The 25698-nt window shown below is 47.9% G+C and overlaps 11 non-coding genes across 11 annotated transcripts; all 11 read left to right on the plus strand.

The window, feature by feature from the left end:
• Nucleotides 1-738: 738 nt before the first annotated feature.
• On the plus strand, nucleotides 739-811 carry trnam-cau. Its single transcript has one exon. It is a non-coding gene; the product is annotated as a tRNA-Met (tRNA).
• A 1890-nt stretch (nucleotides 812-2701) lies between these two features.
• trnam-cau lies at nucleotides 2702-2774 on the plus strand. The gene has a single exon. It is a non-coding gene; the product is annotated as a tRNA-Met (tRNA).
• Nucleotides 2775-4664: 1890 nt separating this feature from the next.
• On the plus strand, nucleotides 4665-4737 carry trnam-cau. Its single transcript has one exon. It is a non-coding gene; the product is annotated as a tRNA-Met (tRNA).
• Nucleotides 4738-6627: 1890 nt separating this feature from the next.
• Nucleotides 6628-6700, plus strand: trnam-cau. The gene has a single exon. It is a non-coding gene; the product is annotated as a tRNA-Met (tRNA).
• Nucleotides 6701-8590: 1890 nt separating this feature from the next.
• trnam-cau lies at nucleotides 8591-8663 on the plus strand. Its single transcript has one exon. It is a non-coding gene; the product is annotated as a tRNA-Met (tRNA).
• A 1890-nt stretch (nucleotides 8664-10553) lies between these two features.
• Nucleotides 10554-10626, plus strand: trnam-cau. Its single transcript has one exon. It is a non-coding gene; the product is annotated as a tRNA-Met (tRNA).
• Nucleotides 10627-12516: 1890 nt separating this feature from the next.
• trnam-cau lies at nucleotides 12517-12589 on the plus strand. Its single transcript has one exon. It is a non-coding gene; the product is annotated as a tRNA-Met (tRNA).
• A 1891-nt stretch (nucleotides 12590-14480) lies between these two features.
• On the plus strand, nucleotides 14481-14553 carry trnam-cau. Its single transcript has one exon. It is a non-coding gene; the product is annotated as a tRNA-Met (tRNA).
• Nucleotides 14554-16456: 1903 nt separating this feature from the next.
• trnam-cau lies at nucleotides 16457-16529 on the plus strand. Its single transcript has one exon. It is a non-coding gene; the product is annotated as a tRNA-Met (tRNA).
• A 6482-nt stretch (nucleotides 16530-23011) lies between these two features.
• trnam-cau lies at nucleotides 23012-23084 on the plus strand. Its single transcript has one exon. It is a non-coding gene; the product is annotated as a tRNA-Met (tRNA).
• Nucleotides 23085-25625: 2541 nt separating this feature from the next.
• On the plus strand, nucleotides 25626-25698 carry trnam-cau. Its single transcript has one exon. It is a non-coding gene; the product is annotated as a tRNA-Met (tRNA).

Genomic DNA, 25698 nt, shown 5'->3' on the forward strand with positions numbered 1-25698 from the left:
TACCGTGTCCCTTTTAGCCCTTGTGGGCTTCACCTTCATCTTAATGCCAAAGGTGTGGCCAGACAGTGAATCGTTAGCTTCTCCTTGCAGGTTGCGCCTGTGTTGTAAGGGATAAAGTGTCTGAGTCTGCATCGCAAGCTCATGTATTTTTCTCGAAGCTGCCTGAATGTTTTCTCAACGTTTTTCACGATGGCAGGATGCAGCCTGTAGGATGTCAAATCTGGTCATGCTGTCTGCAGAGCGGTACAGGGCATGCCTTGTTATGGCAGTCGGCAGTGCATCCATCTCATCATTTGAAGTTGCTGAGAATAATCTTCAGGGAGGGCAGGATTTTGTACAACTGATTTCCAAACTCTGATCTCATGTTGCCATCTCTGCTGTTGGCAGAAAGGAAGGTAACTTGCTTGAATCAGCCCTGCAAATGATTGTACGTCTCTGTGCAGCAGCATGAGGGAGAAGCATTTAAATGTGTGAAGTGTGGTTTGAATGAGACAACTGGATGTCTTGACGTTTTGTTCCTTGAGTAAAATCTAGTGGAGAATGTGGGCATCGATCCCACTACCTCTCACATGCGAAGCAAGCGCTCTACCACTTGAGCTAATTCCCCCTAGTGGGCAGCAGCTGTGCGAATTGTCCTCACTTCCTGCAAGATGAAGTTGGAACAGCAGCAGAATTGTGTATGGAGGCTCCCTGATGCCTCAACAAAGTACATGTTTGAACAAACCTCAGCACTCCGAAGCCTTCTTAGCGCAGTAGGCAGCGCGTCAGTCTCATAATCTGAAGGTCCTGAGTTCAATCCTCAGAGAGGGCATTTTTTTTTCTTTAAATTCCTTCGGCTCTTCCACTTATTTCATATTCCCATCTCCGCCGCTGATTGAAATGCAGACAACCTGCGTGCAGCAGCTCTCCAAACCATTCGGCCTTACTGTGTTGCGGCAGATGAAAAACATCTCAAAGTGGCTCAACGCTGCATTCGATGACACAACCCGTGAGCCTGATCCTTTGCCCAAAGGGAAAATCAACGTGAAGAATGTGCCCATCTATCTGACTCCACCATGCTAACTAACATTGCTCTCCAACATTTGCAACAATTCCCCCACCTTGGCAGTATTTTCATGTTACTGGCTGCCCAGGATCGCTTCAGTCTCTGTCTCCAAGATACTCGAAAAACGGCAGAGCAATTCTGCATTGGCTATACCTGCTGCCTCAACACAGCGATTTTTCAATCGAATCAATGTGACCAAACAACCGCAGCTTGTACCGTCAGCAGAAGGGAAAACCACAGTGGCCGGGTAATGATCAGTGAAGAGCCTGAAGGTGCATATTCGAAAGATTGCGGGGGAAATTTGCAGTCAGCACAAGTGTAAGGGAGCAGTCGACACCCCTGCCTCAGTGATAGAAATCTTCCTTTGCTTGCAGGTGAGTGCCCACTTTTTCGATGCACTGCTGCTCAAAGGAACTCCTGCTGGCAAGCAGTTGGAATTGCAGCAGCATCAACACCGTGTCGTCGACTGCCTACCTCCAGGAAAAGATGTTTCCTCTGCCTTGGCAGCAACATCTTGAGCTATAATTCAGCCATTCATTTGGCAACACTGTTTCTACCAAAGCATAGTTTACCACACACTTACTTCTAAAAGTTCACCCATAAATTGTATTCGGCATTCAAGCAGCGACCTAACTTTAACTTTGGTGTATTAACCCCTCGGGTCTTCTGCTGTACCAACGGAGCAATTGAGGCGAAGCCTCAAAATCCACAGTGTTTGCTCAATGTTGACCGTTCACTTTTTAGCCCATGAGGCTGACATCTGCATTTCCAAGCCAAAGCTGTGGGTACACCGGGCAGAAAGTAGGTTGGGCTTCCTTTTTAATGCACAATGTTTCTTGCACTATCTCAAGTTAATGTCTTCCTCCCTCTCTGCCTCAATGGTTTCAGCATGCATTGCTTTGTGACGGGGATTGTTTACCGTGTCCCTTTTAGCCCTTGTGGGCTTCACCTTCATCTTAATGCCAAAGGTGTGGCCAGACAGTGAATCGTTAGCTTCTCCTTGCAGGTTGCGCCTGTGTTGTAAGGGATAACGTGTCTGAGTCTGCATCGCAAGCTCATGTATTTTTCTCGAAGCTGCCTGAATGTTTTCTCAACGTTTTTCACTATGGCAGGATGCAGCCTGTAGGATGTCAAATCTGGTCATGCTGTCTGCAGAGCGGTACAGGGCATGCCTTGTTATGGCAGTCGGCAGTGCATCAATCTCATCATTTGAAGTTGCTGAGAATAATCTTCAGGGAGGGCAGGATTTTGTACAACTGATTTCCAAACTCTGATCTCATGTTGCCATCTCTGCTGTTGGCAGAAAGGAAGGTAACTTGCTTGAATCAGCCCTGCAAATGATTGTACGTCTCTGTGCAGCAGCATGAGGGAGAAGCATTTAAATGTGTGAAGTGTGGTTTGAATGAGACAACTGGATGTCTTGACGTTTTGTTCCTTGAGTAAAATCTAGTGGAGAATGTGGGCATCGATCCCACTACCTCTCACATGCGAAGCAAGCGCTCTACCACTTGAGCTAATTCCCCCTAGTGGGCAGCAACTGTGTGCGAATTGTCCTCACTTCCTGCAAGATGAAGTTGGAACAGCAGCAGAATTGTGTATGGAGGCTCCCTGATGCCTCAACAAAGTACATGTTTGAACAAACCCCAGCACTCCGAAGCCTTCTTAGCGCAGTAGGCAGCGCGTCAGTCTCATAATCTGAAGGTCCTGAGTTCAATCCTCAGAGAGGGCATTTTTTTTTCTTTAAATTCCTTCGGCTCTTCCACTTATTTCATATTCCCATCTCCGCCGCTGATTGAAATGCAGACAACCTGCGTGCAGCAGCTCTCCAAACCATTCGGCCTTACTGTGTTGCGGCAGATGAAAAACATCTCAAAGTGGCTCAACGCTGCATTCGATGACACAACCCGTGAGCCTGATCCTTTGCCCAAAGGGAAAATCAACGTGAAGAATGTGCCCATCTATCTGACTCCACCATGCTAACTAACATTGCTCTCCAACATTTGCAACAATTCCCCCACCTTGGCAGTATTTTCATGCTACTGGCTGCCCAGGATCGCTTCAGTCTCTGTCTCCAAGATACTCGAAAAACGGCAGAGCAATTCTGCATTGGCTATACCTGCTGCCTCAACACAGCGATTTTTCAATCGAATCAATGTGACCAAACAACCGCAGCTTGTTCCGTCAGCAGAAGGGAAAACCACAGTGGCCGGGTAATGATCAGTGAAGAGCCTGAAGGTGCATATTCGAAAGATTGCGGGGGAAATTTGCAGTCAGCACAAGTGTAAGGGAGCAGTCGACACCCCTGCCTCAGTGATAGAAATCTTCCTTTGCTTGCAGGTGAGTGCCCACTTTTTCGATGCACTGCTGCTCAAAGGAACTCCTGCTGGCAAGCAGTTGGAATTGCAGCAGCATCAACACCGTGTCGTCGACTGCCTACCTCCAGGAAAAGATGTTTCCTCTGCCTTGGCAGCAACATGTTGAGCTATAATTCAGCCATTCATTTGGCAACACTGTTTCTACCAAAGCATAGTTTACCACACACTTACTTCTAAAAGTTCACCCATAAATTGTATTCGGCATTCAAGCAGCGACCTAACTTTAACTTTGGTGTATTAACCCCTCGGGTCTTCTGCTGTACCAACGGAGCAATTGAGGCGAAGCTTCAAAATCCACAGTGTTTGCTCAATGTTGACCGTTCACTTTTTAGCCCATGAGGCTGACATCTGCATTTCCAAGCCAAAGCTGTGGGTACACCGGGCAGAAAGTAGGTTGGGCTTCCTTTTTAATGCACAATGTTTCTTGCACTATCTCAAGTTAATGTCTTCCTCCCTCTCTGCCTCAATGGTTTCAGCATGCATTGCTTTGTGACGGGGATTGTTTACCGTGTCCCTTTTAGCCCTTGTGGGCTTCACCTTCATCTTAATGCCAAAGGTGTGGCCAGACAGTGAATCGTTAGCTTCTCCTTGCAGGTTGCACCTGTGTTGTAAGGGATAACGTGTCTGAGTCTGCATCGCAAGCTCATGTATTTTTCTCGAAGCTGCCTGAATGTTTTCTCAACGTTTTTCACTATGGCAGGATGCAGCCTGTAGGATGTCAAATCTGGTCATGCTGTCTGCAGAGCGGTACAGGGCATGCCTTGTTATGGCAGTCGGCAGTGCATCCATCTCATCATTTGAAGTTGCTGAGAATAATCTTCAGGGAGGGCAGGATTTTGTACAACTGATTTCCAAACTCTGATCTCATGTTGCCATCTCTGCTGTTGGCAGAAAGGAAGGTAACTTGCTTGAATCAGCCCTGCAAATGATTGTACGTCTCTGTGCAGCAGCATGAGGGAGAAGCATTTAAATGTGTGAAGTGTGGTTTGAATGAGACAACTGGATGTCTTGACGTTTTGTTCCTTGAGTAAAATCTAGTGGAGAATGTGGGCATCGATCCCACTACCTCTCACATGCGAAGCAAGCGCTCTACCACTTGAGCTAATTCCCCCTAGTGGCCAGCAACTGTGTGCGAATTGTCCTCACTTCCTGCAAGATGAAGTTGGAACAGCAGCAGAATTGTGTATGGAGGCTCCCTGATGCCTCAACAAAGTACATGTTTGAACAAACCCCAGCACTCCGAAGCCTTCTTAGCGCAGTAGGCAGCGCGTCAGTCTCATAATCTGAAGGTCCTGAGTTCAATCCTCAGAGAGGGCATTTTTTTTTCTTTAAATTCCTTCGGCTCTTCCACTTATTTCATATTCCCATCTCCGCCGCTGATTGAAATGCAGACAACCTGCGTGCAGCAGCTCTCCAAACCATTCGGCCTTACTGTGTTGCGGCAGATGAAAAACATCTCAAAGTGGCTCAACGCTGCATTCGATGACACAACCCGTGAGCCTGATCCTTTGCCCAAAGGGAAAATCAACGTGAAGAATGTGCCCATCTATCTGACTCCACCATGCTAACTAACATTGCTCTCCAACATTTGCAACAATTCCCCCACCTTGGCAGTATTTTCATGTTACTGGCTGCCCAGGATCGCTTCAGTCTCTGTCTCCAAGATACTCGAAAAACGGCAGAGCAATTCTGCATTGGCTATACCTGCTGCCTCAACACAGCGATTTTTCAATCGAATCAATGTGACCAAACAACCGCAGCTTGTACCGTCAGCAGAAGGGAAAACCACAGTGGCCGGGTAATGATCAGTGAAGAGCCTGAAGGTGCATATTCGAAAGATTGCGGGGGAAATTTGCAGTCAGCACAAGTGTAAGGGAGCAGTCGACACCCCTGCCTCAGTGATAGAAATCTTCCTTTGCTTGCAGGTGAGTGCCCACTTTTTCGATGCACTGCTGCTCAAAGGAACTCCTGCTGGCAAGCAGTTGGAATTGCAGCAGCATCAACACCGTGTCGTCGACTGCCTACCTCCAGGAAAAGATGTTTCCTCTGCCTTGGCAGCAACATGTTGAGCTATAATTCAGCCATTCATTTGGCAACACTGTTTCTACCAAAGCATAGTTTACCACACACTTACTTCTAAAAGTTCACCCATAAATTGTATTCGGCATTCAAGCAGCGACCTAACTTTAACTTTGGTGTATTAACCCCTCGGGTCTTCTGCTGTACCAACGGAGCAATTGAGGCGAAGCTTCAAAATCCACAGTGTTTGCTCAATGTTGACCGTTCACTTTTTAGCTCATGAGGCTGACATCTGCATTTCCAAGCCAAAGCTGTGGGTACACCGGGCAGAAAGTAGGTTGGGCTTCCTTTTTAATGCACAATGTTTCTTGCACTATCTCAAGTTAATGTCTTCCTCCCTCTCTGCCTCAATGGTTTCAGCATGCATTGCTTTGTGACGGGGATTGTTTACCGTGTCCCTTTTAGCCCTTGTGGGCTTCACCTTCATCTTAATGCCAAAGGTGTGGCCAGACAGTGAATCGTTAGCTTCTCCTTGCAGGATGCGCGTGTGTTGTAAGGGATAACGTGTCTGAGTCTGCATCGCAAGCTCATGTATTTTTCTCGAAGCTGCCTGAATGTTTTCTCAACGTTTTTCACTATGGCAGGATGCAGCCTGTAGGATGTCAAATCTGGTCATGCTGTCTGCAGAGCGGTACAGGGCATGCCTTGTTATGGCAGTCGGCAGTGCATCAATCTCATCATTTGAAGTTGCTGAGAATAATCTTCAGGGAGGGCAGGATTTTGTACAACTGATTTCCAAACTCTGATCTCATGTTGCCATCTCTGCTGTTGGCAGAAAGGAAGGTAACTTGCTTGAATCAGCCCTGCAAATGATTGTACGTCTCTGTGCAGCAGCATGAGGGAGAAGCATTTAAATGTGTGAAGTGTGGTTTGAATGAGACAACTGGATGTCTTGACGTTTTGTTCCTTGAGTAAAATCTAGTGGAGAATGTGGGCATCGATCCCACTACCTCTCACATGCGAAGCAAGCGCTCTACCACTTGAGCTAATTCCCCCTAGTGGCCAGCAACCGTGTGCGAATTGTCCTCACTTCCTGCAAGATGAAGTTGGAACAGCAGCAGAATTGTGTATGGAGGCTCCCTGATGCCTCAACAAAGTACATGTTTGAACAAACCCCAGCACTCCGAAGCCTTCTTAGCGCAGTAGGCAGCGCGTCAGTCTCATAATCTGAAGGTCCTGAGTTCAATCCTCAGAGAGGGCATTTTTTTTTCTTTAAATTCCTTCGGCTCTTCCACTTATTTCATATTCCCATCTCCGCCGCTGATTGAAATGCAGACAACCTGCGTGCAGCAGCTCTCCAAACCATTCGGCCTTACTGTGTTGCGGCAGATGAAAAACATCTCAAAGTGGCTCAACGCTGCATTCGATGACACAACCCGTGAGCCTGATCCTTTGCCCAAAGGGAAAATCAACGTGAAGAATGTGCCCATCTATCTGACTCCACCATGCTAACTAACATTGCTCTCCAACATTTGCAACAATTCCCCCACCTTGGCAGTATTTTCATGCTACTGGCTGCCCAGGATCGCTTCAGTCTCTGTCTCCAAGATACTCGAAAAACGGCAGAGCAATTCTGCATTGGCTATACCTGCTGCCTCAACACAGCGATTTTTCAATCGAATCAATGTGACCAAACAACCGCAGCTTGTACCGTCAGCAGAAGGGAAAACCACAGTGGCCGGGTAATGATCAGTGAAGAGCCTGAAGGTGCATATTCGAAAGATTGCGGGGGAAATTTGCAGTCAGCACAAGTGTAAGGGAGCAGTCGACACCCCTGCCTCAGTGATAGAAATCTTCCTTTGCTTGCAGGTGAGTGCCCACTTTTTCGATGCACTGCTGCTCAAAGGAACTCCTGCTGGCAAGCAGTTGGAATTGCAGCAGCATCAACACCGTGTCGTCGACTGCCTACCTCCAGGAAAAGATGTTTCCTCTGCCTTGGCAGCAACATGTTGAGCTATAATTCAGCCATTCATTTGGCAACACTGTTTCTACCAAAGCATAGTTTACCACACACTTACTTCTAAAAGTTCACCCATAAATTGTATTCGGCATTCAAGCAGCGACCTAACTTTAACTTTGGTGTATTAACCCCTCGGGTCTTCTGCTGTACCAACGGAGCAATTGAGGCGAAGCCTCAAAATCCACAGTGTTTGCTCAATGTTGACCGTTCACTTTTTAGCCCATGAGGCTGACATCTGCATTTCCAAGCCAAAGCTGTGGGTACACCGGGCAGAAAGTAGGTTGGGCTTCCTTTTTAATGCACAATGTTTCTTACACTATCTCAAGTTAATGTCTTCCTCCCTCTCTGCCTCAATGGTTTCAGCATGCATTGCTTTGTGACGGGGATTGTTTACCGTGTCCCTTTTAGCCCTTGTGGGCTTCACCTTCATCTTAATGCCAAAGGTGTGGCCAGACAGTGAATCGTTAGCTTCTCCTTGCAGGATGCGCGTGTGTTGTAAGGGATAACGTGTCTGAGTCTGCATCGCAAGCTCATGTATTTTTCTCGAAGCTGCCTGAATGTTTTCTCAACGTTTTTCACTATGGCAGGATGCAGCCTGTAGGATGTCAAATCTGGTCATGCTGTCTGCAGAGCGGTACAGGGCATGCCTTGTTATGGCAGTCGGCAGTGCATCCATCTCATCATTTGAAGTTGCTGAGAATAATCTTCAGGGAGGGCAGGATTTTGTACAACTGATTTCCAAACTCTGATCTCATGTTGCCATCTCTGCTGTTGGCAGAAAGGAAGGTAACTTGCTTGAATCAGCCCTGCAAATGATTGTACGTCTCTGTGCAGCAGCATGAGGGAGAAGCATTTAAATGTGTGAAGTGTGGTTTGAATGAGACAACTGGATGTCTTGACGTTTTGTTCCTTGAGTAAAATCTAGTGGAGAATGTGGGCATCGATCCCACTACCTCTCACATGCGAAGCAAGCGCTCTACCACTTGAGCTAATTCCCCCTAGTGGCCAGCAACTGTGTGCGAATTGTCCTCACTTCCTGCAAGATGAAGTTGGAACAGCAGCAGAATTGTGTATGGAGGCTCCCTGATGCCTCAACAAAGTACATGTTTGAACAAACCCCAGCACTCCGAAGCCTTCTTAGCGCAGTAGGCAGCGCGTCAGTCTCATAATCTGAAGGTCCTGAGTTCAATCCTCAGAGAGGGCATTTTTTTTTCTTTAAATTCCTTCGGCTCTTCCACTTATTTCATATTCCCATCTCCGCCGCTGATTGAAATGCAGACAACCTGCTTGCAGCAGCTCTCCAAACCATTCGGCCTTACTGTGTTGCGGCAGATGAAAAACATCTCAAAGTGGCTCAACGCTGCATTCGATGACACAACCCGTGAGCCTGATCCTTTGCCCAAAGGGAAAATCAACGTGAAGAATGTGCCCATCTATCTGACTCCACCATGCTAACTAACATTGCTCTCCAACATTTGCAACAATTCCCCCACCTTGGCAGTATTTTCATGTTACTGGCTGCCCAGGATCGCTTCAGTCTCTGTCTCCAAGATACTCGAAAAACGGCAGAGCAATTCTGCATTGGCTATACCTGCTGCCTCAACACAGCGATTTTTCAATCGAATCAATGTGACCAAACAACCGCAGCTTGTACCGTCAGCAGAAGGGAAAACCACAGTGGCCGGGTAATGATCAGTGAAGAGCCTGAAGGTGCATATTCGAAAGATTGCGGGGGAAATTTGCAGTCAGCACAAGTGTAAGGGAGCAGTCGACACCCCTGCCTCAGTGATAGAAATCTTCCTTTGCTTGCAGGTGAGTGCCCACTTTTTCGATGCACTGCTGCTCAAAGGAACTCCTGCTGGCAAGCAGTTGGAATTACAGCAGCATCAACACCGTGTCGTCGACTGCCTACCTCCAGGAAAAGATGTTTCCTCTGCCTTGGCAGCAACATGTTGAGCTATAATTCAGCCATTCATTTGGCAACACTGTTTCTACCAAAGCATAGTTTACCACACACTTACTTCTAAAAGTTCACCCATAAATTGTATTCGGCATTCAAGCAGCGACCTAACTTTGACTTTGGTGTATTAACCCCTCGGGTCTTCTGCTGTACCAACGGAGCAATTGAGGCGAAGCCTCAAAATCCACAGTGTTTGCTCAATGTTGACCGTTCACTTTTTAGCCCATGAGGCTGACATCTGCATTTCCAAGCCAAAGCTGTGGGTACACCGGGCAGAAAGTAGGTTGGGCTTCCTTTTTAATGCACAATGTTTCTTGCACTATCTCAAGTTAATGTCTTCCTCCCTCTCTGCCTCAATGGTTTCAGCATGCATTGCTTTGTGACGGGGATTGTTTACCGTGTCCCTTTTAGCCCTTGTGGGCTTCACCTTCATCTTAATGCCAAAGGTGTGGCCAGACAGTGAATCGTTAGCTTCTCCTTGCAGGTTGCGCCTGTGTTGTAAGGGATAAAGTGTCTGAGTCTGCATCGCAAGCTCATGTATTTTTCTCGAAGCTGCCTGAATGTTTTCTCAACGTTTTTCACTATGGCAGGATGCAGCCTGTAGGATGTCAAATCTGGTCATGCTGTCTGCAGAGCGGTACAGGGCATGCCTTGTTATGGCAGTCGGCAGTGCATCAATCTCATCATTTGAAGTTGCTGAGAATAATCTTCAGGGAGGGCAGGATTTTGTACAACTGATTTCCAAACTCTGATCTCATGTTGCCATCTCTGCTGTTGGCAGAAAGGAAGGTAACTTGCTTGAATCAGCCCTGCAAATGATTGTACGTCTCTGTGCAGCAGCATGAGGGAGAAGCATTTAAATGTGTGAAGTGTGGTTTGAATGAGACAACTGGATGTCTTGACGTTTTGTTCCTTGAGTAAAATCTAGTGGAGAATGTGGGCATCGATCCCACTACCTCTCACATGCGAAGCAAGCGCTCTACCACTTGAGCTAATTCCCCCTAGTGGCCAGCAACTGTGTGCGAATTGTCCTCACTTCCTGCAAGATGAAGTTGGAACAGCAGCAGAATTGTGTATGGAGGCTCCCTGATGCCTCAACAAAGTACATGTTTGAACAAACCCCAGCACTCCGAAGCCTTCTTAGCGCAGTAGGCAGCGCGTCAGTCTCATAATCTGAAGGTCCTGAGTTCAATCCTCAGAGAGGGCATTTTTTTTTCTTTAAATTCCTTCGGCTCTTCCACTTATTTCATATTCCCATCTCCGCCGCTGATTGAAATGCAGACAACCTGCTTGCAGCAGCTCTCCAAACCATTCGGCCTTACTGTGTTGCGGCAGATGAAAAACATCTCAAAGTGGCTCAACGCTGCATTCGATGACACAACCCGTGAGCCTGATCCTTTGCCCAAAGGGAAAATCAACGTGAAGAATGTGCCCATCTATCTGACTCCACCATGCTAACTAACATTGCTCTCCAACATTTGCAACAATTCCCCCACCTTGGCAGTATTTTCATGTTACTGGCTGCCCAGGATCGCTTCAGTCTCTGTCTCCAAGATACTCGAAAAACGGCAGAGCAATTCTGCATTGGCTATACCTGCTGCCTCAACACAGCGATTTTTCAATCGAATCAATGTGACCAAACAACCGCAGCTTGTTCCGTCAGCAGAAGGGAAAACCACAGTGGCCGGGTAATGATCAGTGAAGAGCCTGAAGGTGCATATTCGAAAGATTGCGGGGGAAATTTGCAGTCAGCACAAGTGTAAGGGAGCAGTCGACACCCCTGCCTCAGTGATAGAAATCTTCCTTTGCTTGCAGGTGAGTGCCCACTTTTTCGATGCACTGCTGCTCAAAGGAACTCCTGCTGGCAAGCAGTTGGAATTGCAGCAGCATCAACACCGTGTCGTCGACTGCCTACCTCCAGGAAAAGATGTTTCCTCTGCCTTGGCAGCAACATGTTGAGCTATAATTCAGCCATTCATTTGGCAACACTGTTTCTACCAAAGCATAGTTTACCACACACTTACTTCTAAAAGTTCACCCATAAATTGTATTCGGCATTCAAGCAGCGACCTAACTTTAACTTTGGTGTATTAACCCCTCGGGTCTTCTGCTGTACCAACGGAGCAATTGAGGCGAAGCTTCAAAATCCACAGTGTTTGCTCAATGTTGACCGTTCACTTTTTAGCTCATGAGGCTGACATCTGCATTTCCAAGCCAAAGCTGTGGGTACACCGGGCAGCCAGTAGGTTGGGCTTCCTTTTTAATGCACAATGTTTCTTGCACTATCTCAAGTTAATGTCTTCCTCCCTCTCTGCCTCAATGGTTTCAGCATGCATTGCTTTGTGACGGGGATTGTTTACCGTGTCCCTTTTAGCCCTTGTGGGCTTCACCTTCATCTTAATGCCAAAGGTGTGGCCAGACAGTGAATCGTTAGCTTCTCCTTGCAGGTTGCGCCTGTGTTGTAAGGGATAAAGTGTCTGAGTCTGCATCGCAAGCTCATGTATTTTTCTCGAAGCTGCCTGAATGTTTTCTCAACGTTTTTCACTATGGCAGGATGCAGCCTGTAGGATGTCAAATCTGGTCATGCTGTCTGCAGAGCGGTACAGGGCATGCCTTGTTATGGCAGTCGGCAGTGCATCAATCTCATCATTTGAAGTTGCTGAGAATAATCTTCAGGGAGGGCAGGATTTTGTACAACTGATTTCCAAACTCTGATCTCATGTTGCCATCTCTGCTGTTGGCAGAAAGGAAAGTAACTTGCTTGAATCAGCCCTGCAAATGATTGTACGTCTCTGTGCAGCAGCATGAGGGAGAAGCATTTAAATGTGTGAAGTGTGGTTTGAATGAGACAACTGGATGTCTTGACGTTTTGTTCCTTGAGTAAAATCTAGTGGAGAATGTGGGCATCGATCCCACTACCTCTCACATGCGAAGCAAGCGCTCTACCACTTGAGCTAATTCCCCCTAGTGGCCAGCAACTGTGTGCGAATTGTCCTCACTTCCTGCAAGATGAAGTTGGAACAGCAGCAGAATTGTGTATGGAGGCTCCCTGATGCCTCAACAAAGTACATGTTTGAACAAACCCCAGCACTCCGAAGCCTTCTTAGCGCAGTAGGCAGCGCGTCAGTCTCATAATCTGAAGGTCCTGAGTTCAATCCTCAGAGAGGGCATTTTTTTTTCTTTAAATTCCTTCGGCTCTTCCACTTATTTCATATTCCCATCTCCGCCGCTGATTGAAATGCAGACAACCTGCGTGCAGCAGCTCTCCAAACCATTCGGCCTTACTGTGTTGCGGCAGATGAAAAACATCTCAAAGTGGCTCAACGCTGCATTCGATGACACAACCCGTGAGCCTGATCCTTTGCCCAAAGGGAAAATCAACGTGAAGAATGTGCCCATCTATCTGACTCCACCATGCTAACTAACATTGCTCTCCAACATTTGCAACAATTCCCCCACCTTGGCAGTATTTTCATGCTACTGGCTGCCCAGGATCGCTTCAGTCTCTGTCTCCAAGATACTCGAAAAACGGCAGAGCAATTCTGCATTGGCTATACCTGCTGCCTCAACACAGCGATTTTTCAATCGAATCAATGTGACCAAACAACCGCAGCTTGTACCGTCAGCAGAAGGGAAAACCACAGTGGCCGGGTAATGATCAGTGAAGAGCCTGAAGGTGCATATTCGAAAGATTGCGGGGGAAATTTGCAGTCAGCACAAGTGTAAGGGAGCAGTCGACACCCCTGCCTCAGTGATAGAAATCTTCCTTTGCTTGCAGGTGAGTGCCCACTTTTTCGATGCACTGCTGCTCAAAGGAACTCCTGCTGGCAAGCAGTTGGAATTGCAGCAGCATCAACACCGTGTCGTCGACTGCCTACCTCCAGGAAAAGATGTTTCCTCTGCCTTGGCAGCAACATGTTGAGCTATAATTCAGCCATTCATTTGGCAACACTGTTTCTACCAAAGCATAGTTTACCACACACTTACTTCTAAAAGTTCACCCATAAATTGTATTCGGCATTCAAGCAGCGACCTAACTTTAACTTTGGTGTATTAACCCCTCGGGTCTTCTGCTGTACCAACGGAGCAATTGAGGCGAAGCCTCAAAATCCACAGTGTTTGCTCAATGTTGACCGTTCACTTTTTAGCCCATGAGGCTGACATCTGCATTTCCAAGCCAAAGCTGTGGGTACACCGGGCAGAAAGTAGGTTGGGCTTCCTTTTTAATGCACAATGTTTCTTGCACTATCTCAAGTTAATGTCTTCCTCCCTCTCTGCCTCAATGGTTTCAGCATGCATTGCTTTGTGACGGGGATTGTTTACCGTGTCCCTTTTAGCCCTTGTGGGCTTCACCTTCATCTTAATGCCAAAGGTGTGGCCAGACAGTGAATCGTTAGCTTCTCCTTGCAGGATGCGCGTGTGTTGTAAGGGATAACGTGTCTGAGTCTGCATCGCAAGCTCATGTATTTTTATCGAAGCTGCCTGAATATTTTCTCAACGTTTTTCACTATGGCAGGATGCAGCCTGTAGGATGTCAAATCTGGTCATGCTGTCTGCAGAGCGGTACAGGGCATGCCTTGTTATGGCAGTCGGCAGTGCATCCATCTCATCATTTGAAGTTGCTGAGAATAATCTTCAGGGAGGGCAGGATTTTGTACAACTGATTTCCAAACTCTGATCTCATGTTGCCATCTCTGCTGTTGGCAGAAAGGAAGGTAACTTGCTTGAATCAGCCCTGCAAATGATTGTACGTCTCTGTGCAGCAGCATGAGGGAGAAGCATTTAAATGTGTGAAGTGTGGTTTGAATGAGACAACTGGATGTCTTGACGTTTTGTTCCTTGAGTAAAATCTAGTGGAGAATGTGGGCATCGATCCCACTACCTCTCACATGCAAAGCAAGCGCTCTACCACTTGAGCTAATTCCCCCTAGTGGCCAGCAACCTGTGTGCGAATTGTCCTCACTTCCTGCAAGATGAAGTTGGAACAGCAGCAGAATTGTGTATGGAGGCTCCCTGATGCCTCAACAAAGTACATGTTTGAACAAACCCCAGCACTCCGAAGCCTTCTTAGCGCAGTAGGCAGCGCGTCAGTCTCATAATCTGAAGGTCCTGAGTTCAATCCTCAGAGAGGGCATTTTTTTTTCTTTAAATTCCTTCGGCTCTTCCACTTATTTCATATTCCCATCTCCGCCGCTGATTGAAATGCAGACAACCTGCTTGCAGCAGCTCTCCAAACCATTCGGCCTTACTGTGTTGCGGCAGATGAAAAACATCTCAAAGTGGCTCAACGCTGCATGCGATGACACAACCCGTGAGCCTGATCCTTTGCCCAAAGGGAAAATCAACGTGAAGAATGTGCCCATCTATCTGACTCCACCATGCTAACTAACATTGCTCTCCAACATTTGCAACAATTCCCCCACCTTGGCAGTATTTTCATGCTACTGGCTGCCCAGGATTGCTTCAGTCTCTGTCTCCAAGATACTCGAAAAACGGCAGAGCAATTCTGCATTGGCTATACCTGCTGCCTCAACACAGCGATTTTTCAATCGAATCAATGTGACCAAACAACCGCAGCTTGTTCCGTCAGCAGAAGGGAAAACCACAGCGGCCGGGTAATGATCAGTGAAGAGCCTGAAGGTGCATATTCGAAAGATTGCGGGGGAAATTTGCAGTCAGCACAAGTGTAAGGGAGCAGTCGACACCCCTGCCTCAGTGATAGAAATCTTCCTTTGCTTGCAGGTGAGTGCCCACTTTTTCGATGCACTGCTGCTCAAAGGAACTCCTGCTGGCAAGCAGTTGGAATTGCAGCAGCATCAACACCGTGTCGTCGACTGCCTACCTCCAGGAAAAGATGTTTCCTCTGCCTTGGCAGCAACATGTTGAGCTATAATTCAGCCATTCATTTGGCAACACTGTTTCTACCAAAGCATAGTTTACCACACACTTACTTCTAAAAGTTCACCCATAAATTGTATTCGGCATTCAAGCAGCGACCTAACTTTAACTTTGGTGTATTAACCCCTCGGGTCTTCTGCTGTACCAACGGAGCAATTGAGGCGAAGCTTCAAAATCCACAGTGTTTGCTCAATGTTGACCGTTCACTTTTTAGCCCATGAGGCTGACATCTGCATTTCCAAGCCAAAGCTGTGGGTACACCGGGCAGAAAGTAGGTTGGGCCTCCTTTTTAATGCACAATGTTTCTTACACTATCTCAAGTTAATGTCTTCCTCCCTCTCTGCCTCAATGGTTTCAGCATGCATTGCTTTGTGACGGGGATTGTTTACCGTGTCCCTTTTAGCCCTTGTGGGCTTCACCTTCATCTTAATGCCAAAGGTGTGGCCAGACAGTGAATCGTTAGCTTCTCCTTGCAGGTTGCGCCTGTGTTGTAAGGGATAACGTGTCTGAGTCTGCATCGCAAGCTCATGTATTTTTCTCGAAGCTGCCTGAATGTTTTCTCAACGTTTTTCACTATGGCAGGATGCAGCCTGTAGGATGTCAAATCTGGTCATGCTGTCTGCAGAGCGGTACAGGGCATGCCTTGTTATGGCAGTCGGCAGTGCATCCATCTCATCATTTGAAGTTGCTGAGAATAATCTTCAGGGAGGGCAGGATTTTGTACAACTGATTTCCAAACTCTGATCTCATGTTGCCATCTCTGCTGTTGGCAGAAAGGAAGGTAACTTGCTTGAATCAGCCCTGCAAATGATTGTACGTCTCTGTGCAGCAGCATGAGGGAGAAGCATTTAAATGTGTGAAGTGTGGTTTGAATGAGACAACTGGATGTCTTGACGTTTTGTTCCTTGAGTAAAATCTAGTGGAGAATGTGGGCATCGATCCCACTACCTCTCACATGCGAAGCAAGCGCTCTACCACTTGAGCTAATTCCCCCTAGTGGGCAGCAACTGTGTGCAGCAACTGTGTGCGAATTGTCCTCACTTCCTGCAAGATGAAGTTGGAACAGCAGCAGAATTGTGTATGGAGGCTCCCTGATGCCTCAACAAAGTACATGTTTGAACAAACCTCAGCACTCCGAAGCCTTCTTAGCGCAGTAGGCAGCGCGTCAGTCTCATAATCTGAAGGTCCTGAGTTCAATCCTCAGAGAGGGCATTTTTTTTTCTTTAAATTCCTTCGGCTCTTCCACTTATTTCATATTCCCATCTCCGCCGCTGATTGAAATGCAGACAACCTGCTTGCAGCAGCTCTCCAAACCATTCGGCCTTACTGTGTTGCGGCAGATGAAAAACATCTCAAAGTGGCTCAACGCTGCATTCGATGACACAACCCGTGAGCCTGATCCTTTGCCCAAAGGCAAAATCAAGGTGAAGAATGTGCCCATCTATCTGACTCCACCATGCTAACTAACATTGCTCTCCAACATTTGCAACAATTCCCCCACCTTGGCAGTATTTTCATGCTACTGGCTGCCCAGGATCGCTTCAGTCTCTGTCTCCAAGATACTCGAAAAACGGCAGAGCAATTCTGCATTGGCTATACCTGCTGCCTCAACACAGCGATTTTTCAATCGAATCAATGTGACCAAACAACCGCAGCTTGTACCGTCATCAGAAGGGAAAACCACAGTGGCCGGGTAATGATCAGTGAAGAGCCTGAAGGTGCATATTCGAAAGATTGCGGGGGAAATTTGCAGTCAGCACAAGTGTAAGGGAGCAGTCGACACCCCTGTCTCAGTGATAGAAATCTTCCTTTGCTTGCAGGTGAGTGCCCTCTTTTTCGATGCACTGCTGCTCAAAGGAACTCCTGCTGGCAACGTATGCACAAATCATCAGCGGCGGAGCCAAAAAGACAACCACACAGGAGGTACAGGCACCCTCCATCGACAAAGACACCACACCACAGAATGCCGAAACTCTACAGCAAGGCCCTCAACAGAATGTGGAGGCCCCAGCACAGCCTGACAAAACAACCCCACTCCCATCTGGCGAGGAACACGAGACAACCGAGGATGGAACAAAGAGTGAAGAGCGCTGGGAAACGGCAGGCACAAGAAAAGCAAAGAGGAAAATGAAAAATGAATCAAAGAAACCCCCGACGGGGAATGGTAAAAAGCGGCAACTCAACAGCGCCGACAACTCCTGCGATGAAGGCGAGCAATCAAAGAATAGGCCTCAATCAAAGAGGCAAAGCACCAATGTGGGAGGGGATGCACAGAACCCCCAGACCACAGACAGGAACGAAAACAAAACTCAACCAGAACACCAACCTCTGGACGATGGGAATAGGCCTACAACCCCAACACCCGCTGACTGCCACGCCGGGCACAACGGCTACACCCCCACCCCCTCCACATTGCACATCCATCAGGCTCAAGACCACACTGAGGACAATGGCAGCTTCCTAAACCCTGATACGGTGAAGCATTTTGAGAACACCACCGGCATGACGGGGAATTTTGAACAGCTGGAACAACCAACTGAAATGGACTCTGAAACCTGAGACCGGTAAATCTACTCTTTTTAAAATGGGTTTTAAAATCGCATCAATTAATGTGCGAAGTATTAAAGATACTTCGCGGTGTGTAGCCACACTCGGCTACTTAGAAAATGTAAGAGCCGACCTACTGTTTCTGCAGGAGTGTGGGATTCCACACCTCAGCAACTACAGGCGCTGGTCGAGCTGGTGGTCCCACGGGCCATCCATCTGGTCAGGAGGAAACGACTGTCGTTCCTCCGGCCTGGGTATTCTGCTACGGGGAGGCAATTTCACCATCTCCGACTTTAAGGAGGTGGTGGGGGGACGCCTCCTAGTAGCAGACGTCAAATACAAAAACACCCCTATCAGACTTATTAACGTGTATGCCCCAGCCGTAAAAACTGAGCGACTGGCTGTACTTCAGCAACTACCACTGCTGTTGGCCACCTCCATGCCGGTCATCCTGGGCGGTGACTTCAACTGCATCATCGATGCGGATGGACGATCCGGCAGAGCCGGCAGCAAACTAGACGCTACGTCCAGACTCCTGATGGAAACGGTAAAAGACGCCAAGCTGCTCGACGTCTTCAGCAACCCTGCAGACGGAGCGCAGCGTAGATACACATGGTCACGGCCAGATGGGTCCGTCCGTTCCAGAATAGATTTCTTTTTTGTGTCCCGTGCTTTCACGGTCAGGCCCACCGACGTCAAGCCGGTGTTCTTCTCTGACCACTGCCTCCTACTGGCTGACTGCCACCTGCAGGAAAACCAGGGGGTGGGCAGGGGGACATGGAAGCTAAATGTAAAACTGTTGACCCCAGAGAACCTCCAGGAACTCAAAAGGGATTACAAAGGTTGGAGAACCGTGAAACCCCTCTTTGAGTCTCCACATCTCTGGTGGGAAGCAATCAAGGGGAACATCAAAAGGTTCTTCATCCTCAAGGGCATACAGAAGGTGAGAGAGAGACGAGGGGTCACAACCAGGCTCCAGAAAAGCATGCAAAACTTACTCCAGCTGCAGTCGATGGGGGTTGATGTCAAGGAGGATCTCCAAGAGGTGAAGAGCCAGCAGGCCTCTCTCTACACCTCGGAGGCCTCCAAGGTCATCTTCCGGTCCAGAGTCCGCTCTGTGGAGCAGGATGAAAAGTGCTCACGCTTCTTCTTCCAAAGGTGCACAGAGAGACCTCTGTGATCAGCAGCCTGAAGGAAGAAGATGGCTCTGTAAAGACATCGCAGTCTGACATACTGAGGATCAGTCAATCCTTCTATGCCAGACTGTATGATCTGAAGCCAACAGACAGCACTGTTACCCAGACCTTCCTGTCGTCTATCACGGAGGTCTTGGACGACAACGAGGGGGAAAACCTGAACAAACCACTAACTCTGGACGAGCTGACAAAGGCCGTCAAGTCCTTTGAGACGAGTAAAACTCCCGGAAGCGACGGCTTACCGGCTGAGTTGTACTTGGCTCTGTGGGACTGGATGGGCCCAGACCTGCTGGAAGTGTACGAGAGTATGCTTCTGGATGGCAGCATGTCAGAATCCATGCGGAAAGGCATCATCACCCTCATCTACAAGCAGAAGGGGGAAAGGGAAGAAATTCGAAATTGGCGACCCATTTCACTGTTAAATGTGGATTACAAAATCTAGCCAAAGTCATCGCCAATCGGGTCAAGTCTGCTCTGGAGTCGGTAATCCACCCTGACCAGACCTGTGCTGTACCCGGCAGGAAGATCTCTGACAGCCTCGCGCTGCTCAGGGATACGATCGCCTACGTGCAGGACAGGAGGGTGGACACCTGCCTCATCAGCCTTGACCAGGAGAAGGCCTTTGACAGAATATCGCACACCTACATGATGGATGTGCTCTCCAAAATGGGGTTTGGGGAGGGAATTCGCAATTGGATCAAACTGCTCTACACAAACATCTATAGCGCAGTCTCAATCAATGGGTGGGAATCAGAAAAGTTCCTGATCAAATCTGGAGTCAGGCAGGGCTGCCCTCTCTCCTCGGCCCTGTTTGTGTGCTGCATAGAACCTTTTGCCGAGTCCATCAGGAAGGATCCGGACATGAGAGGGGTGACGATCCCAGGCAGCGGAGGCACGCAAGTCAAGGCCTCCCTGTACATGGACGACGTCGCCGTCTTCTGCTCGGATCCCGCGTCTGTACGCAGGCTCTTGGACACCTGCGACCAGTTTGAACTGGCCTCAGGAGCCAAGGTAAACCGCGGCAAGAGCGAGGCCATGTTCTTTGGGAACTGGGCCGACCGATCCTTTGTCCCCTTCACGATCAGGTCAGATTACCTGAAAGTGCTGGGGATATGGTTCGGAGCGGCTGGGGCATGCACCAAAAACTGGGAGGAACGAATCACCAAAGCAAAACAGAAACTGGGCTGGTGGGAGCAACGCTCCCTCTCCATTGCGGGCAAAACCCTGGTCATCAGGTGTGAGGTACTCTCGGTGTTACTGTACGTGGCGCAGGTCTGGCCCATCACTCGGACCTACGCCGCAGCAGTCACCCGGGCCATCTTCAAATTCATCTGGAGATCCAAGATGGACCGGGTCCGAAGAGACACAATGTACAAGCCTCTAGATAAAGGAGGGAGGAACGTACCCAACGCCGCCCTCATCCTGATGGCCACCTTTGTGTGCAACTGCATCAAGCTGTGCGTAGACCCCGGGTATGCAAACACCAAGTGTTACTTCATACTCAGGTTCTACCTGTCCCCGGTGTTACGAAGGATGGGCCTGGCCTCATTGCCGCGGAACGCTCCAAGTAGTTGGACCGTACCGTACCACCTATCCTTCGTGGAAAAATTTTTGAAGGAAAACACCTTTGACCACAAGGCAATGAAGCAGTGGTCAGCACGTAATGTCCTCGAGACCCTCAGAGAAAAGGAGACTGTGGAGGACGTTGGATGGTTCCCTGAGCAGACTGTCAGAGCCATCTGGCAGAATGCCTAATCACCAGAACTTTCAAACAAGCACCAAGACCTCGCTTGGCTGGTGGTGAGAAGGGCCCTCCCTGTCAGATCCTTCATGCACACCCGAAGGCTCAGCATCAATGCACGCTGCCCTCGGAGTGGTTGTGGGGGAAATGAAACAGTCACACACCTCCTTGTGGAATGTGCCTTTGCAAAGAAGGTCTGGAGTGAGATGCAGTGGTATCTGTCAAGGTTCATCCCGAGCAGCTCTGTGACACAGGACTCTGTGCTCTATGGACTGTTTCCAGGGACCCACACCGAGACAGACGGAGTGGTTGTGGGGGAAATGAAACAGTCACACACCTCCTTGTGGAATGTGCCTTTGCAAAGAAGGTCTGGAGTGAGATGCAGTGGTATCTGTCAAGGTTCATCCCGAGCAGCTCTGTGACACAGGACTCTGTGCTCTATGGACTGTTTCCAGGGACCCACACCGAGACAGATATCAACTGCTGCTGGAAGGTCATCAACTCGGTGAAAGACGCTCTTTGGTCTGCCCGAAACTTGCTGATCTTCCAGTGCAAAGAACTGTCCTCGACCGAGTGTTGCAGACTGGCACATTCCAAGGTCCAGGACTACGTGCTGAGGGACGCACTCAAGCTTGGGGCAGCTGCCGCCAAGGCGCAATGGGGGAAGACCACAGTGTAAGGTCTTACCAGCAAATGTACACCGAGGGGTTGGTAACAGTGAAAACCCCTCGGTCCGGAGTTCTTTTTTTCCATTACCAGAATGTATGTATGAAAGAAACAAAGTAATGTAAATATTGAAAAAAGAACTGTAACTTATAGTAGGATACGTGTGCAACGTTATCCCAATGGAATCGACGACAAATGAATGTAACTGAGACGGAAATGTACAGTCAAGGTATTTTGAAATGTTCTGTAAAGATTAAGATAAATTTTATGAATAAAGTATATTTTTTGAAAAAAAAAAAAAACTCCTGCTGGCAAGCAGTTGGAATTGCAGCAGCATCAACACCGTGTCGTCGACTGCCTACCTCCAGGAAAAGATGTTTCCTCTGCCTTGGCAGCAACATGTTGAGCTATAATTCAGCCATTCATTTGGCAACACTGTTTCTACCAAAGCATAGTTTACCACACACTTACTTCTAAAAGTTCACCCATAAATTGTATTCGGCATTCAAGCAGCGACCTAACTTTAACTTTGGTGTATTAACCCCTCGGGTCTTCTGCTGTACCAACGGAGCAATTGAGGCGAAGCTTCAAAATCCACAGTGTTTGCTCAATGTTGACCGTTCACTTTTTAGCTCATGAGGCTGACATCTGCATTTCCAAGCCAAAGCTGTGGGTACACCGGGCAGAAAGTAGGTTGGGCTTCCTTTTTAATGCACAATGTTTCTTGCACTATCTCAAGTTAATGTCTTCCTCCCTCTCTGCCTCAATGGTTTCAGCATGCATTGCTTTGTGACGGGGATTGTTTACCGTGTCCCTTTTAGCCCTTGTGGGCTTCACCTTCATCTTAATGCCAAAGGTGTGGCCAGACAGTGAATCGTTAGCTTCTCCTTGCAGGTTGCGCCTGTGTTGTAAGGGATAAAGTGTCTGAGTCTGCATCGCAAGCTCATGTATTTTTCTCGAAGCTGCCTGAATGTTTTCTCAACGTTTTTCACTATGGCAGGATGCAGCCTGTAGGATGTCAAATCTGGTCATGCTGTCTGCAGAGCGGTACAGGGCATGCCTTGTTATGGCAGTCGGCAGTGCATCCATCTCATCATTTGAAGTTGCTGAGAATAATCTTCAGGGAGGGCAGGATTTTGTACAACTGATTTCCAAACTCTGATCTCATGTTGCCATCTCTGCTGTTGGCAGAAAGGAAGGTAACTTGCTTGAATCAGCCCTGCAAATGATTGTACGTCTCTGTGCAGCAGCATGAGGGAGAAGCATTTAAATGTGTGAAGTGTGGTTTGAATGAGACAACTGGATGTCTTGACGTTTTGTTCCTTGAGTAAAATCTAGTGGAGAATGTGGGCATCGATCCCACTACCTCTCACATGCAAAGCAAGCGCTCTACCACTTGAGCTAATTCCCCCTAGTGGCCAGCAACTGTGTGCGAATTGTCCTCACTTCCTGCAAGATGAAGTTGGAACAGCAGCAGAATTGTGTATGGAGGCTCCCTGATGCCTCAACAAAGTACATGTTTGAACAAACCCCAGCACTCCGAAGCCTTCTTAGCGCAGTAGGCAGCGCGTCAGTCTCATAATCTGAAGGTCCTGAGTTCAATCCTCAGAGAGGGCATTTTTTTTTTCTTTAATTCCTTCGGCTCTTCCACTTATTTCATATTCCCATCTCCGCCGCTGATTGAAATGCAGACAACCTGCTTGCAGCAGCTCTCCAAACCATTCGGCCTTACTGTGTTGCGGCAGATGAAAAACATCTCAAAGTGGCTCAACGCTGCATTCGATGACACAACCCGTGAGCCTGATCCTTTGCCCAAAGGGAAAATCAACGTGAAGAATGTGCCCATCTATCTGACTCCACCATGCTAACTAACATTGCTCTCCAACATTTGCAACAATTCCCCCACCTTGGCAGTATTTTCATGCTACTGGCTGCCCAGGATCGCTTCAGTCTCTGTCTCCAAGATACTCGAAAAACGGCAGAGCAATTCTGCATTGGCTATACCTGCTGCCTCAACACAGCGATTTTTCAATCGAATCAATGTGACCAAACAACCGCAGCTTGTACCGTCAGCAGAAGGGAAAACCACAGTGGCCGGGTAATGATCAGTGAAGAGCCTGAAGGTGCATATTCGAAAGATTGCGGGGGAAATTTGCAGTCAGCACAAGTGTAAGGGAGCAGTCGATACCCCTGCCTCAGTGATAGAAATCTTCCTTTGCTTCCAGGTGAGTGCCCACTTTTTCGATGCACTGCTGCTCAAAGGAACTTAAATGAAACAGTCACACACCTCCTTGTTGAATGTGCCTTTGCAAAGAAGGTCTGGAGTGAGATGCAGTGGTATCTGTCAAGGTTCATCCCGAGCAGCTCTGTGACACAGGACTCTGTGCTCTATGGACTGTTTCCAGGGACCCACACCGAGACAGATATCAACTGCTGCTGGAAGGTCATCAACTCGGTGAAAGACGCTCTTTGGTCTGCCCGAAACTTGCTGATCTTCCAGTGCAAAGAACTGTCCTCGACCGAGTGTTGCAGACTGGCACATTCCAAGGTCCAGGACTACGTGCTGAGGGACGCACTCAAGCTTGGGGCAGCTGCCGCCAAGGCGCAATGGGGGAAGACCACAGTGTAAGGTCTTACCAGCAAATGTACACCGAGGGGTTGGTAACAGTGTAAACCCCTCGGTCCGTAGTTCTTTTTTTCCATTACCAGAATGTATGTATGAAAGAAACAAAGTAATGTAAATATTGAAAAAAGAACTGTAACTTATAGTAGGATACGTGTGCAACGTTATCCCAATGGAATTGACGACAAATGAATGTAACTGAGACGGAAATGTACAGTAAAGGTATTTTGAAATGTTCTGTAAAGATTAAGATAAATTTTATGAATAAAGTATATTTTTTGAAGAAAAAAAAACTCCTGCTGGCAAGCAGTTGGAATTGCAGCAGCATCAACACCGTGTCGTCGACTGCCTACCTCCAGGAAAAGATGTTTCCTCTGCCTTGGCAGCAACATCTTGAGCTATAATTCAGCCATTCATTTGGCAACACTGTTTCTACCAAAGCATAGTTTACCACACACTTACTTCTAAAAGTTCACCCATAAATTGTATTCGGCATTCAAGCAGCGACCTAACTTTAACTTTGGTGTATTAACCCCTCGGGTCTTCTGCTGTACCAACGGAGCAATTGAGGCGAAGCTTCAAAATCCACAGTGTTTGCTCAATGTTGACCGTTCACCTTTTAGCCCATGAGGCCGACATCTGCATTTTAAAGCCAAAGCTGTGGGTACACCGGGCAACCAGTAGGTTGGGCCTCCTTTTTAATGCACAATGTTTCTTACACTATCTCAAGTTAATGTCTTCCTCCCTCTCTGCCTCAATGGTTTCAGCATGCATTGCTTTGTGACGGGGATTGTTTACCGTGTCCCTTTTAGCCCTTGTGGGCTTCACCTTCATCTTAATGCCAAAGGTGTGGCCAGACAGTGAATCGTTAGCTTCTCCTTGCAGGTTGCGCCTGTGTTGTAAGGGATAACGTGTCTGAGTCTGCATCGCAAGCTCATGTATTTTTCTCAAAGCTGCCTGAATGTTTTCTCAACGTTTTTCACTATGGCAGGATGCAGCCTGTAGGATGTCAAATCTGGTCATGCTGTCTGCAGAGCGGTACAGGTCTTGCCTTGTTATGGCAGTCGGCAGTGCATCAATCTCATCATTTGAAGTTGCTGAGAATAATCTTCAGGGAGGGCAGGATTTTGGACAACTGATTTCCAAACTCTGATCTCACGTTGCCATCTCTGCTGTTGGCAGAAAGGAAAGTAACTTGCTTGCATCAGCCCTGCAAATGATTGTACGTCTCTGTGCAGCAGCATGAGGGAGAAGCATTTCAATGTGTGAAGTGTGGTTTGAATGAGACAACTGGATGTCTTGGCGTTTTGTTCCTTGAGTAAAATCTAGTGGAGAATGTGGGCATCGATCCCACTACCTCTCACATGCGAAGCAAGCGCTCTACCACTTGAGCTAATTCCCCTTAGTGGGCAGCAACTGTGTGCGAATTGTCCTCACTTCCTGCAAGATGAAGTTGGAACAGCAGCAGAATTGTGTATGGAGGCTCCCTGATGCCTCAACAAAGTACATGTTTGAACAAACCCCAGCACTCCTAAGCCTCCTTAGCGCAGTAGGCAGCGCGTCAGTCTCATAATCTGAAAGTCCTGAGTTCAATCCTCAGAGAGGGCA

This window comes from Scyliorhinus canicula, unplaced genomic scaffold (assembly GCF_902713615.1).
Source record: "Scyliorhinus canicula unplaced genomic scaffold, sScyCan1.1, whole genome shotgun sequence".
Classification (NCBI taxonomy): Eukaryota; Metazoa; Chordata; class Chondrichthyes; order Carcharhiniformes; family Scyliorhinidae; genus Scyliorhinus; species Scyliorhinus canicula.